The sequence below is a fragment of the Diceros bicornis genome, chromosome 6, assembly GCF_020826845.1.
Source record: "Diceros bicornis minor isolate mBicDic1 chromosome 6, mDicBic1.mat.cur, whole genome shotgun sequence".
In the NCBI taxonomy this organism is placed as follows: domain Eukaryota; kingdom Metazoa; phylum Chordata; class Mammalia; order Perissodactyla; family Rhinocerotidae; genus Diceros; species Diceros bicornis.
This window is the reverse complement of record NC_080745.1, coordinates 58,747,187-58,763,154: the sequence shown is the minus strand read 5'-3', so window position 1 is coordinate 58,763,154 and position 15,968 is coordinate 58,747,187.

The following is a 15,968-nucleotide window of genomic DNA, read 5'->3' as shown; positions in this document are numbered from 1 at the left end:
CCCTGCTTTTCCGCATCCTCCGTCACTGGATGAAAAAGCAGAGGCATCCTCCGCTCTGACACTAGCAAAAAAAACAGAGAGAACTGGGACCATCTGCTGAATCTACCTGACCAAGGATGTACGGTTATTGTTCTAAGAGGCTCACACCCCCATAACCAACATGTATTGGGGCCTGGCGATTCCAGCAGCTCTGTCCCCAGGGTTCTGTCAGTGAAAAGGGCCTTATGCACCTTTATGGCCCTTACAGAGCTGCAGATGTGTAAACAGTTACCCACATGCAATACAATCAACTCATAATAAAAATGTGCACCAGGCACAAATGTGAGTGGAGAAGAGATTAAGGGCTTTTTTTTCCTGACCGCAGCTTCAGTTGGCTAGTGTCTCTGGGACACGTCTCCCCCTCCCCACCTGTGCATATTGACGACCCAAAGCCAGGTAGGCCCGGTTCCCGGCCACCTGGAGGCCCGGAAGACACAGTCCTTTCATCAGGGCAGAGAGTCTAGGGACCACTTGGTGGTGTGTGGCACCTCTTCTCCCAAGAGAAAGCGGCTTCTTTGTCCACTGTGTTGAAGAAAGGAGGTCCCTTCATGGGCTAGAAGACAGGTTGCCTTGCTTTTCTCCCCTCCCCTTTACGAACCTCGTTGTTGAAAGGTCCTGCATTGAGCCTACCTTGGTCTCTTCATAATTATGCACAAGGCGAGGAAGGGCAACAACTGTAACTCGACACTTGGCAATTCAATTTGGTCACCCTAATAACTGCCAGTGTGAGTATAAAACACGCTGCAACAATGCCGGCCCCATGGCCGTTAGGGTGATTTACTCTGGACCACATGACGTTCAGCAGCTGGGAAAGACAGCAGAGCCTGAAATAGTCTTTCACGCTTATGTCGTAAATTCAGATCATGGCTTCAAAGGTGGTGCCAAAGTGTTGGTAACCCAAAGTCAAGGGGCCTAGGTTTTGTTTTCCAGGGCAAAGGGACACCATCAATGATGGGAGAGTTCTATGGAGGTGACCCAGGGATGGGTTCCCGGCCACCTCTCCCCTCGCAGTCTCCCTTTGGCCTAGAGGAGGGGGCATAAAAGGTGTCAGTGGCCCCAATGCACGGTAAATCACAGGATGTGAACCATCTGGGCTGGGTGATGGCCTTTGGAGCCCTTTCTCCTGGAGGCCAAGCCCAGCAGGTCCCACACTCAGTGACCCCATTGACGGATCACCAGAAGTGTGAGACCAGTCGGCCTGCTCAGTCACCGGAAGGGACCTCTCCCAGGGTTAGGAAGAGGTGACAGGAGAAGAGTCCTCAATTCCCCAAAAGAAATGGTCTCCACTGTCTCTTTGGGTGGGAATTGTACTTCATAGAGCTCTTAGGAAAACACCACATGCTGATACTGACAGCTTAATAATCTCCAAAATTTATCAAGCTCAGGCTTTATGCCAGGAATAGTGCTTCTGAGAAAAGAGTTATTTCAGAATCAAAAAGACCAATAGGAAGAAGAAGTGGATATCCTGCACTTGAAACAAGTATTAAAGTCAATCATCATGAACAGCTCCCATCTATTAAGGAAATGCTTTGCCCCAACATTTACATTGAGAGGTAAATATGATTAGAACTGCTATTTTACAGGAAATCAAAGTCAACGAACTCACCCACGGTCTCACAACTAGCTGCACTTGGGTATGCACATGCTCTTTTATATTATATTGTCACATTTAACTTATATTTAAAAATTTAGAATTGGGGGTGGTGCATTTACACTTAGTGATCAGGTCATTTTAAGCATAAAAAACAAGTGTTTTAACCATTTTTATGCATTTTTTGAAAAGAAATGTGTTTCTCTTTATTTTATTGGATGTAGTAGAGAAACAAGTTGGCACAACCACCATCTTAAGCCTGGATGTTTATTAAGTGGAGAAAATTATGAACCAGCTGGTGATCCAAGGAGGCCCAGTGGTTCAGGTGACCTGGAACCCAATCCCACCCTATCATTCACCTGCTGTGTGACCTTAGTCAACTGCCTTCCCCTTTCTGAGCCTCAAGTTCTTCTTCTAGATAAGGAGGCTTATTTCTCAGATTCCCTCCACCCAGCTCTAAAGTTGGAGTTTTAGGGCTGGCCCCATAGCTTAGTGGTTAAGTGCACGCGCTCTGCTACTGGCGGCCCGGGTTTGGATCCCGGGTGCGCACTAACGCATCGCTTCTCCAGCCATGCTGAGGCCGCATCCCACGTGCAGCAACTAGAAGGATGTGCAACTGTGACATACAACTATCTACTGGGGCTTTGGGGGGCAAAAAGGAGGAGGATCGGCAATAGATGCTAGCTCAGAGCCAGTCTTCCTGAGCAAAAAGAGGAGGATTAGCACGGATGTTAGCTCATGGCTGATCTTCCTCGCAAAAAAAATAAATAAATAAAAATAAAATAAAATTGAATCATTTAAAAAATAAATAAATAAATAATCAAGTTGGAGTTTTAATTGGTGTGCTGGGAGGGGAACCTGCCTCCTGGACACCCCAGCCCGAGAGCGCTAAGTTATTCAGGGCCCTATATCTTGCCTCACTGAGCTTGTTGAGCTATATTTGCACTGTATTGGAACCGCAGACGAGCCTCAAGTTTTATGTAGCAGAAGCTATGCCACCGACATTGCCATAATGGTTCAGTTCAGCAATGGTAAATAGGTTTTATTTTGTTTGCCTTATATCAGTCAGGGTCCAGTCAGGGGACAGAAACCACACCAGTTATTTTAATAAATAGAATTTAATATAAAGAATTGTTAATGAGGTAACCAAATGGGTAAAAAGAGAACTCTAGGGTACCATGAAAGTAGCAACTTCAAGAAGCAGCTACCACCTCTACAGCCAGGGCCCAAAGGGAATTATTAAAACACAGAAGCTCCGAGGAGGGGCCCACAGAGGCAACACTCAGCCCCCTGAGGAAGGGGCTGGCAGGCTGGTGCCGGTGTCGCTAAGGGGCCACAGAAGGCTGGTTTTATAAGTGTTGGGAGAACTGCAAACTAGATTCAGCTTCTGCTACAGGAAGAAACCACTGTGCTGGAGTGAGGGAGGATTGCCTGGGTGATGCAACGGGTAAGGAAAGCAGACAGTAAGGAGCAAATCCCTTCCTCTCCTCCAGCCTGGCTACTTCCCTCTAGCTCCCCCTGGTGGGCAGAGTCCCAGCCCCAGCATCACAAAGCAGGTATAGAAGGGTGAGGTTGGAGGTGAGAGAAAGGTATCTGGGCTCATTACCTGGCTCAGCCTCCTTCAGTTGGTTTGGTGATAGCTTCCTGGAGTGCAACATTGAGGCTTATGAGGCCTAGTCTGCACTCAGCAGAAAAAAAATCTTGTGATAAATTGGTGATGTCAGCCGTAAGCCTAGAAAAGAGAAATGGTGGCATGAATGCCACATAAATTACCCGCACAGTGAACATGAGAAGTGAGTACTGCTTTCCAATTTCCAAGAGCATGGACAGAAGCAAGATGAGCCACAGAATCAAAGATGATGACCCACAGAACCCTTCCCTTCCCTTCCCCACCCTGGCCAGCAGTCACTGACCTAATGTTCATAACTAGGTTGTTGTGTCCAGAATATGAAAGTAGAATTTAGACCCCTCGCTCAGTGATTTCCTGGGAAATGTTCATTAGAGCAAGGAGAAGCATGATTTAAAAGGATGCCCCTGACTTCTGCCCTACCTCCAGCCAAGGATATTCTTCTCATGGGACCACGGAAGGGAAGAGTGGGGAATGGGGGCAGAATCTCGAACAGCAACACAGGCCAAGCACCACCACAGGGCCTCAGCCTAGAGAATAGAGTCCATTGGAAGGCTGGCAAGGCTTTAAAGTCAGGTAGCCCTGGGTTCAAATCCCAGGTCAGCCACTTTCTTGGTGTTTAGATTAAATAACACATACAATCTTTGTCCATAAATCAGGTGGGCAAGAAAAATAAATTAGTATGTTTTTTAAAGCACAACTTCATTTCTATTTTGCTGATAAGAAATGACAATGCTAGTCTTTTGAAGGGATTTTCAGGAGAGTTTCACAACGCACCAGAGCCAGCTTGTACCAGCTTACGAGAACAGATTGTGACAGCTCTTCCCAACTCTGCATTCAGTGACCTCACGCTGGTAGCTTGAAATCAGCAATGGTGGTGGTAGTTACACCACAGAATCGGCAAGTGCTACCCAAATCAGGGCTCATAGCTTTTTTTTCTTTTTTTTTTTTGAGAGCCAGCTCATCAGATGCCACAGGTCCCCTTCCCTTCCCAGGGCCTGCATGGAGGTTGAGAGGGGATGAGGGTCGGGGGCAAATTCAGTAATGGAGTTGGGCTCATCAGTCTTCAGTCATGGCTCCACTCAGATCACCCCCAGGATAATCCTTGTTCTTATCTGCAAGGCATCTGCAGTACACCTCTCGCTTCCCCCTTCTGCCACCTTTGGAGCGGGGACGCTCTGTGAGGTTGCCCTTGTTCCCTCACTCGAGACTCACCACAAAGCCCTCCATGGCAGTTCTGGTGGGGAAGAGGGTCTCCACTCTCCTTACTTCCTACCTCCAGCCTCAGGAATTATTTTTGTTTGCTTTTTTTTTAGTGTGAATAAAATCTTTCCCTCCTCAAATACTATTCTTAAAGTTTTTAAGCTTTTGGAAACAAAAAAACCAGGAAGCTCTGTTTCAAATCTACCGTGAGCTCAGGAGCACAGGGCAGACTCTCTGTCTGAATAGGAGAAGATGAGGGCGGAAAATAATAGAAAAGGGGGAAAAAAAGGTTAATATGGCAAAGAATTCTGGCCACAAGCACATTCCAGAATTATGAGCATTTGGGGTTTTTTACCAATAGAAGGAGCCAATAGCTTTCTCACTTCCTTGTCGAGGTTTGAAGGATAAATAATGTCGGTAAATGGCCTATACAGTGCTTAGCACATAGTAGGTCCTCAGGAAAGGGTGGCTTCTTTCACCTTCATTGAGGCTCTGTCCACGAAGGCGAGACTCAGTGGGGATAGAAAGGCAACAGTGGGTGCCTCATCCTTCCTTGCCATGTGCAGTGGCAGGGGTTGTGATCCATTGGGCTGGGTCACATGACCCATCCTCTTGGCTTTGAGAAGCAGATGCTGGTACATTAATAAGGAGTGAAAACCCTACATGCTCAATTAACATGAAATGTCCTCTTAGGTTAAGCGAAAAGGCAAATGGAATATTTAATAAGTGAATAAAACCGGTAATGCTCCCTCAGAGCATGGAATCTTGGCAAGCTGTTCTCTTCTTGGATGGCTTCCCCTCAGCTCCCTTCCAGGCCTCCCTTCTCGCCTGTTATTCAGACTCTACATGTTCAGCCTGGTCAGTTTCATCCATAACCACAGCTGCCAGGCACCTCCCCACCTCCATCCATTGATGAATCCCAATTCTATTCTTTTCCGCCCTGAAGACCAGATCATATTTGCAGCAATCTCTGGGACATCTCCAGCTGAACTTCCCACAGACACCCCCACACGCAACATGTCCCGTCTTGAACTCTTCATCTCCCCTTCTCCTGACAACAACCATGGTCTGCCTTCTCTATCCTAGCGAAACTTACTTCCACCTCTAGTCATCTCAGACTCCTCCCTCACTCTTGTTCCTCGCATCCAGTTGACCACGTCCTATGGTTCAACTTCCTGGTAGTGCCTGCCTCTGCAGCCCTTCTCTCCAGGCACTTTGGAGCAGCCATTGTTTCTCAGAGGGACAACCAAATTCACCCACAAACTCTTTTCTCTGCCCTTCTGCCTTGTCCCTTCCAGTCCAGCCTCCATTGCCTAAAACAAATTTGAATGTCTTAAAGATTCCTGTTGAGTGGCTCCCTATTACCCGTGCACTGGAGTTGGAACTTTGGCAGGACACACATGGCTCTCCATGAGCCGAAGATAATGCCTCATCTATTCACCCTTTCCATGCTGCCTGCTGCCTGCTCCAGCCTCACTAAACTGCTTGTGCTTTCTAGTTCCTTCTGTCCATGGCACCATTTTTCTTTTTGCACCTCGTAAGTTATACCTATTTTTACACTCTATTTCTAGCACCTCTTCTGTGAAGCCTTCCTAGATTTCCAGCCTCTTTGATCAGATCGGATAAGTCCCTCCTTGAGGCTACTTCTGCCTCCACTTGAGGCTTCCCTCTTTCTTTACCTCCCTGCAATACAATTCTTCCTTTACACATCCATCTTTTCCTCTGTACTGGGCTCATTGAGAGAAGGCAACATGTCTTAATCAGGGTTATTCTATGAAATAAGAGGCCTCTGGTAAATGAGGGTGGGTAGATAGAACTATACTATTGTAAAGTTATTGCATTTGTGAAGCGGGAAGTCAGCAGTATGGGGTGTCAGTATGAAGTGTGATGTCTGAAGTCTGAAGTGGTAAAATTGACTCTAAACAGACTTCAGTAGGATAAGGCTGCATACAGTCAGCCCTAGAGAAACCGTTTAAAAATAGTTTTTAAATGTATAACTAAGACACAAATAGAGAAAATAAAACGGAATATCAAAGAGTATTTGATTAACCCGAAAGAAAGCAGACAAGGAGCAATAAAGAAGCAAAAAATTGAATAAACAAATGGAAAACATGTAGCAAGACAACAGATTTAAACACAGCATATCAATCATTACTTTAAACGTAGAAACTGCAATAAAAATGCAGAGATTATCCAACTAGATGAAAAACAAGACTCAAATATATGCAGTCTACAAGAGATAAATGTTTATTATGAAGACACAAATACATTGAAAATAAAAGAATGTTTAAAGATATACCATGCAAACAACACAAGATATCTGGAGGGGCTATATCAATATCACACAAAGTAGATTTCAAGACAAAGAGTACTGCAAGAAAGACATTTCCTAATGATAAAAAGGGCAATTCTTCAAGAAGGTATAACAAACCTAAATGCATATGCACCTAATAATAGAGCTTCAAAAATCATGAAGTAAAACTAAGAGAAATAATGGGGGAAATAGACAAATCCGTAATCATAGTTAGATATTTTAACACCTTCTCTCAAAATTTGATAGAATGAATAGACAACAAAGTCATTAAGGACACAGAATATAAGAGCAACATCATCAACCCAGTGGACAAGCAATTTAAAAACATTTTGGCCGTTTTTTATAAAGTTAAACATATGCCTCCTCTTTGATCCAGCAATTCCACTCCTAGGTATTTACTCAAGGTAAATGAAAACATATGACCACAGAAAGAATTGTTCACAAATGCTTATAGCTGCTTTATTCAGCCTCAAACTGGAAACAACCCAAAAGTACATCAACAGATGAAGGGATAAACAAATTATGATATATCAATGAACTAAATTTACTCAGAAATAAAGAAGGACAAAATGCAATGCACACATCAACATGGATGAATCTTAAAAAACACTATACTGAGCAAAAGTAGTCAAATCCAAAAGAGTATATACCACATGATTCCATTTATATGAAGTTCTAGAACAAGCAAAACTAATCTACAGTGACAGAAAACATATTAGTGGTTGACTGGAGGGCAAGTTGACTTCAGTAGACATGAGGAAACTTTCTAAGATAAAGGAAATGTTTTCTTTCTTGATTGTGATGATGATTACACAAATATATACATAAAATATGCAGATAAAACTAATTGAGAGCCAGTCCTGATGGCCTAGTGGTTAAAGTTCTGCTTTGGTGGCCTGGGTTCAGTTCCTGAGTGTGAACCACACCTGTCATCTGTGTCAGTAGCCATGCTGTGGCAGCGGCTCACATAGAAGAACTAGAAGGACCTACAACTAGAATATACAACTATGCACTGGGACTTTGGGGAGCTAAAAAAAAAGAGAGAGAGAGAGGAAGATTAGAAACAGATGCTAGCTCAAGGTGAATCTTTCCCAGCAAAAAAAAAAAAAACTAATTGATCTGTGCACTTTAAAATGTGTACAATTTAAGGTATGTAAGTTATGCCTTGAAAAGGTTGACTATTTAAAAAAAAAAAAGAGTCTGGGAATGTAAAATGGTCCAGCCCCTGTGGAAAACAGTTTGACGGTTCCTCAAAAAGCTAAACATAGAGTTACCATATGACCCAGCAATCCCACTCTAGTATATATCACTAGGTATATACCCCAAAAAATTAGAAACAGATACTGAAACAATCACATATACAGGCATGTTCATAGCCACACTATTCACAATAGCCAAAAGGTGGAAACAGTCCAAATATCCATCAATGGATGAATGGATAAACAAAATATCTATAGGAATACAGAAATATCTGACAGCAAACAAGATGTAATTTAAAATGTTTGGCATCCAATACAAAATTACCAGGTATGTAAAGAAGCTGGAAAATATGATCCAAAATGAGGAGAAAAATGACCAGCCCAAACCAACTCAGAACTGAGGCAGATGTCAGAATTAGCAAAGATAGACATTAAAACAGTTATTATAACTATATCCCATGTGTTCAAAAAGTTAAGTAGAAGCAAAGAAGTTACCAAAAAAAAAAGTGACGAGGGGCCTAAAATTGAACTTCTAGAGATGCACACTACAGCATCTGAGATGAAAAATATCCTGAATGGGATTAACAGTAGATGAAAGACCACAGAAGAAGAAAATAGTGAACTTGAATAAATAACACTAGAAACTATCCAAAATGAAACAAAGAAAGAGGGCCGGCCCCATGACTTAGTGGTTAAGTGTGCACACTCCACTGCTGGCGGCCCGGGTTCGGATCCTGGGCAAGCACCGACGCACTGCTTCTCTGGCCATGCTGAGGCTGCGTCCCACATACAGCAACTAGAAGGATGTGCAGCTATGACATACAACTATCTACTGGGGCTTTGGGGGGAAAATAAACAAATAAATAAAATTATTAAAAAAAAATAAAGAAAGAAAAGAGAATTTTAAAAATGAAAAGAGCATCAGTGACCCATGAGACTTCAAGCTCATGGCTCCCAAAGGAGGGGAAAGAGAAAAGAAAGGAAAAAATATTTGAAGAAATAATGGTTGAAATTTTTTCAAATTTAATGAAAAGCGTAAACCCACAAATACAAGAAGCTCAACAAACTCCAAGCACAAGAAATTTGGAGAAAACTACTTCAAGGTACATCATAATCAAATTGCTCACAATCAGTGATAAAGAGAAAATTTTAAAAGCATTCAGAGAAAAAAAGACATTAAGTACAGAAGAACAAAGTAAGAATAACAGTAGATTTCTTGGTAGAAATAGTGCAAGTGACAAGACAGTTAACTAATATCCTTAGAGTACCAAAAGCAAAAAGCTACCAATCTAAAATCCTCTACGTGGTGAAAATGTCTATCAAAAATAAAGACTTTATCAGACATACAAAAGCTGAAAGAATTAACCACAACTGACATACACTACATGAAAAGTTAAAGGAAGTCCATCTGGCAGAAGGTAAATGATACCAGATACTAAGTATCAACACAAATGAACGAAAAACATCAAAAATGTTAACTACATTGGCAAATACATAAGATTTGTTTCTTATTATGCAAATACATATTTTAAATGATAGTTTCAACAAAAAAGTAACAACAACATATTGAAAGGTTCATAACATATGTTTATATATAATACGTTATATATATATTTATCAACAATAGCATAAAGGCTTAGAGGAGAGAATTGGAAGTAGAGGTATATTGTTTTAACGCTCTTATGCTATACAGGAATGAAGTGGAATAATATCACTTGAAGGTAGACTGTAATAAGTTAAAGATAACAAAACAAAGAGTTAGAGCTAATAAGCCAACTAAACAAATGAACTGGAATAATAAAAAATACTCAATCCAAAAGAAGGCAGAAAAAGTAAAAAGGTGGGGAAGAAACCAGATGGTACAAAAAGAAATAAATAGCAAGATGGTGGATTTATATCCAACCATATCAACAATAACGTTAAATGTAAATGGTCTAAATATCCAGATTAAAAGGCAGAGATTGCCAAACTGGATGAAAAAGCAAAGTCCACCTATATGCTGCCTAGAAGAAATCCACTTTAAACATAAAGAACCAATAATGTTAGAAGTATAAGGACAGAAAAATATGTACCATGCTAACACTAATCAGTAGAAATATGGAATGGCTATATTAATATCAGACAAAGTAGAAAAGTAGATTTCAGGGTAAAAAATTTTACCAGACATAAAGAGGGTTATTTCATAATGATATAAGAGTCAATACATCAAGAAGACATAATTAATCTTAAATGTTTCTGCACCTAATAATACAGCTTCAAAATACATGAAGTAAAAACTGACAGAATTGAAAGGAAAAATAGACAAATTCACAATTATTGTTGGAGATTTTAATATCCTCTTTTTAATAATTGCTAGAACAAGTCAGAAAATCAGTAAGGATATAGATGAATTGAACAACACTATCAACCAACTTGACCTAATTCATATTTACAGAACATTCCACCCAAAAATAGCAAAATAAACATTTTCTTCAAGTACACATGGAACATTTACTAAGATAGAATATATACTGAGCCATAAAACAAGTATCAATAAATTTGGAAGGATTCAAGTCAAACAAATTATCTTCTCTGATGACAAAAGAATTAAATTATAATCAATAATAGAAAAGTATCTGAAAAATTCCCCAAGTATTTTAAGCTAAATCATACACTCCTGAATAACCTGTGGATCAAAGAAGAAATCAAAAGAGAAATTACGAAGTATTTTGAAGTAAATAACAATGAAAAAACAACATATCAAATTTTGTGGGGAAATAGTTAAAAAAGCATTCAAGGGAAATTTATAGCACTAAAACACCTACTTAGAAAAGCAAAAAGGTCTCAAATTAGTGACCTTAGTTTCCTCTTTTAGAAACTAGAAAAAAGAACAGTAAATGAAATCCAAAGGAGAAAGAAGAAAGAAAATAATAAATATCAGATCAGAAATCAATAAAAAATAGAGAAAATAAATGAAAACAAAAACTAGTTCTTTGAGAAAATCAATAAAATTGATAAACCTCTAGCCGGGTTGACCGGAAAAAAAAAAGAAAAGATACAAATTGCATTATCATAAATAAGACATGTAACATCACCACAAATTCTAAAGATTTTTAAAGGATAATAAGGAATTATTATGAACAACTTGATGGCAAGAAATTTGAAAACTTAGATGAACACATTCCTTGAAAGACAAAAGCTACCAAAGCTCACTCAAGATGGAATATAACCCGAATACACCTGTAACTATTAAAGAAATTGAAATTATGGTTTAAAAACCTTCCCACTAAGAAATTTCTGGGTCCAGATGGCTTCATAGGTGAATTCCCTCAAAATTTAAAGGACAAAATAATACGACTTGAACACAAACCCTTCCAGAAAAATGAAGAAGAAGAAATACTGCCCAATCGATTCCATGTCAGTATTACCTTGGTACCAAAACCTTGCAGAGAATTACAAGAGAAGAAGACTGCAAACCAATATTCCTCAAGAACATACACACAAAATTCTTAACAAAATTATATCAAATCAAATCTAAAAATATATTAAAAGGTCAAGACCAAGTAAGCATTATCCCAGGAAGGCAAAGTTAGTTTAACATTAATCAATGTAATTCACCATAGTAACAGACTAAAAAACATAAATCATATGAACACCCCATAGATATAGAAAAGGCATTTGATAAAATCCAACATTCATGATTAAAAAAAAATAATGCTGGGGCCGGTGCCGTGGCATAGCAGTTAAGTGCTCGCGCTCTGGTGCTGGGGGCCCCAGTTCGGATCCCGGGCGCACACCGACGCACCGCTTGTCAGACCATGCCATGGCGGCGTCCCACATAAAGTGGAGAAAGATGGGCACGGATGTTAGCTCAGGGCCAGTGTTCCTCGGCAAAAAGAGGAGGATTGGCATGGATGTTAGCTCAGGGCTGATCTTCCTCACACACACACAAAAATAATAATAATGCTAACTCTCAGCAAACTAAGAATAGAAAAGAACTTCCTCAATTTGATAAAGGGCATTTATGAAAACTCTTCAGGCAACATGGTATTTAATAGTGAAAGACTCAATGCTTTCACACTAAGATGAAGAACACAGCAAAGACGTCCATTCCCCCCACTTCTAATCAACATTGTACTGGAGGTTTAATAAGCTAAGAAAAAGAAATAAAAGACCTCTTGATTGGAAGGGAGGAAGTAAAACTGTCTTAATTCACAGATGGCATAATCATCTATGTTGCAGGATACAAGAGCAATATTCAAAGAATTGATTTTATTTCTATATGCTTGCAATGAATGATCAGAAAGTGAAAATAAAATAATACCATTTACAATAGCACCAAAAACATGAAATTCTTAGGGATAAATCTGACAAATGATATGCAAGACCTGTATGCTGAAAATTACAAAATATTCCTAACAGAAACTAAAATGGAGGGATAGCCCATGTTCTTTGATAGGAATACTATCTAAGATGTCTTAAGACATCTTAAGATGTCAGTTCTCCTCAGATTGATCTATAAATTCAACACCATCCCAATCAAAATCCCAGCAGACTTTCTTAGAAATTGAAAAGCCAATTTTAAAAGGCATATAGAAATACAAAGGATCTAAAATAAACAAAGCAACTTTGAGAAATAAAAACAATATTGTAGGACTACACTACCTGATTTCAAGACTTATTATAAAACTACACCTATTAAGACAGTGTAGTATTGCTGTAAAAGTAGAGAAATGGATCAATGGAACAGAATAGAAAGTCCAGAAATAGACACACATATATGGACAACAGATTTTTTACAAAGGTGCAAAGGCAATTCAGTGGAGAAAAAATAGTCTTTTCAAAACTTGTGCTGGAACAGTTGCATATCCATATGCAAAAAAATGAAATTTGATCCATACATCACACCACACACAGACATTAATTAAATGTAGAACCTAAAACTGTAAAACCTTAAAAGACAACATAGGGGAACACCTTGTAACTTTGGGTTAGGCAAAGTTTTCAGATATGACACCAAAAGCATGACCCATTAAAGAAAAAATTTATAAGCCAAATGTCAGCAAAATTAAAAACTTCTCTTTGAAAGACTCTGTTAAGAGAATGAAAACACAAGCCACATAATGGGAGAAAATATTTGCAAGTCACATAAGTGACTTGTATCCAGAATGTATAAAGAACTTTCAAAACTAAATGAAAAAGAAAACAAACAACTCCTCCCCTTACCAAAAAAAGTGGCTAAAAGACTCAAATAGGCATTCACTAAAGAAGATATATAAATGGAAAATATACTCACATGAAAAGATATTCAACATCATTTATCATTAGGGAAAGGCAAATTAAAACCACAAAGAGACACCACTGCACATCTATTAGAATGTCTAAAATCAAACAAAGTGACCATACCAAGTATTGGAGAGGATGTGGAGGATGTGGAGCAAGTGAAACTCTCGTAGACTGCTGGTGGGAATGTAAAATGATTATACCACTTTGGAAAACAGTGTGGAAGTTTTTTAAAAGTTAAACATATGCCCACTATGTGACCTAGCCATTCCACTCCCAGGTCTTTACCCAAGACAAATGAAAGCATATGTCCCTACAAATACTTGTACATGAGTGTTCATGGCACCTTTATTTGTAATGGCCAAAAAATGGAACTGAAATGTCCACCAACAGGTGAAGAGGTAAACAAATTGTAGTATATCCATACAGTGGAGTACAACTCGGCAATAAAAAGGAACAAGTTATTATACACATAATAACATGAATGATCTCAAAGTAATTATGAGTGAAAGAAGCCAACAAAAAAAGAGTATACTGTATGATTCCAGTTGTAGAAAATTCTAGAAAATGCAAACTACTCCACAACAACAGACTGATGATTTCCTGGGGATTGTGTTCATGGTTTCATGGGTGTATACAAACGTCAAAATGTATGAAATTGTATACTTAAATATGTGTGTTTATTGTATGTGAATTATTCTTCAATAAAGCTGTCAAAATAATAAATACGTAGATTTGCCCAGAATCAGCATTTTCTTTCAGAATTTCTTGCAGCAGCTGTTTTCCCGGTCAATTCCCCTCCCTGCTGCATAGAGAATGAGGTGGGGGCTGGAGTGGCTGTGGTAAGCGAGATACCAGTACCTCCTCAGTTCACAGGAAAGGAAGGGCAACCCCCAGCCCCTACCTTTGCCCTGCCCTTCTCAGTGTGTGGCTGTAACAGCTCTGCCCAGCTTATCAGTTGTCCCCAAGCAGCAGCTGGAGTGTCTGTAGTGGGGACCCCCTTCTCTTGCTCCAGGCTCTTCTCTCACCTTCCTACACTGAGGACAGCACCTTCAGGGCCCTCCCTGATCCCTCAAAGCCCCACCCCAGCCCCCTCTGTCAGTCACTTCTGGGGAAGTCCCCTGCTGTCACTCCAAGGAGATTGAACCGGTTTGGATCTGCTTAAAGCTTCTGTTTGCGTTGAGGAGTTTGTCACACACGCTAATGGATAGCCAGGCTGACAGAGCAGACGCAAGGGCAGGAGGGGTGGGGGTGGCCTCTAATGAATTCTTCCTGGCTGCTGGGCTGATGAGATGCAAACAGATGACTGGGGCCTCTTCTGTCTGCTAAGGAGCTAAGCGCTAAGCTCCCAGGGCAGCTGTGTGCTTCTGGGGCCCTCCTAGGCTGGGGCAGGGCAGGGAGAAACAGGAGGTGGGGACAGAGAGGCAAGGAGGGCAGGGGCTCGGGATCACATGGGGCCTCCTCAGCCATTGTCACACTTTCCTTTGGCTTTTACTCGGAGTGCAATGCGGATCCCTGGCAGGGTTTGGAGCAGAGGAGCGCCTTGATCCTGCCTGCATTTTTAAGGGATCATTCTGGCCACCGTATGGAGAACAAACTGTCGGGGGGATATAGGGGTGGGGCAGCCTCACCGGGCCAGGAACATCAGGTCAGGCCCAAGGGGCCTTGGGTCATGAAACCTTGGCCCTCAATAAACATTTCTTGAGTGAGTGAATTGAATGTCTGGGTCTAAGGCTGAGGGTCTGTGAAAAGCAGAAGGCAGGAAGGGGACAAGAGGACGCAGTTAGCAGGGCCTCAGGAAGCTGGGACTGTGGCTAATAGATCAGCCAGGCAGAAGGAAGAAGCAGGTGGATTAGTAATCTGGCTGACCGGCAAGACATAGAGCCCACTTCAGAAGCCTGTCCTGCGGGCACAGCGCCTCTGCCCTCTCCCCGGGCACTGGTTTTTTTTCTTCTCACCAAGTACTTATTGAGCTCCTACTGTGTAGCAGGCTCCTTGAACACAGAGCAGTAAACAAGGTAATCAAGAGCCTGCTGCCTACTGGGGGAGATGATCAAGCAATCATATAAATAAGAAAATAATTACGGGCTGTAGCAAGAGCTGTAAAGGATACAGTGTTGATATAGACTAACTGGGAAGGTCTCCTAGGGAGATGATGGTTCCAGTGAACCTGAGCAAAGATCCAACCACCCAAAGAACTGGGGGAGAAGAGTATTCTAGGCAGAGGAGATAGCATGTGCAAAGGCCCTGGGGAAGGGAAATCCACAGTGGGTCTAAGAACCAAAGGGAAAACCCCATGAGTTAGAAAGCTAAGCAGGGACCTTGGGACTTCCTGCTTAGGTGGTCCAGGACTGTGCAGGGCTGTGCAGGGACTGCAGCTGCCAGGGGCTGGGGGTAGCAGCTGCTGGGGGGTCCTGAGCTCCCAGGATGTTCACTCGTCTGAGAGATCACAGGAAAAAGCTGTCAGCACCAGTGGTTCCTGGACTCCCTCAGAACTTCAAAGGGCACCAATAACCATTGCTATATGGTCCAAGCATTTTAACAGGTTTATATCTGAAAATGTGATAAAAAGGTGTAGGAGCTTGTTTACTGCTAATTCTTTATTCCATGAGAGTCACATTACTGCTTAAAAACAGAGAAAGAAGGAGAGAACAAAAATATTGTATTCCTTCCAGGTAGCTCCCCAAAACAAAGGAATTCTATACTTATGTTTTTAGCTCAATTTGGGGTTAT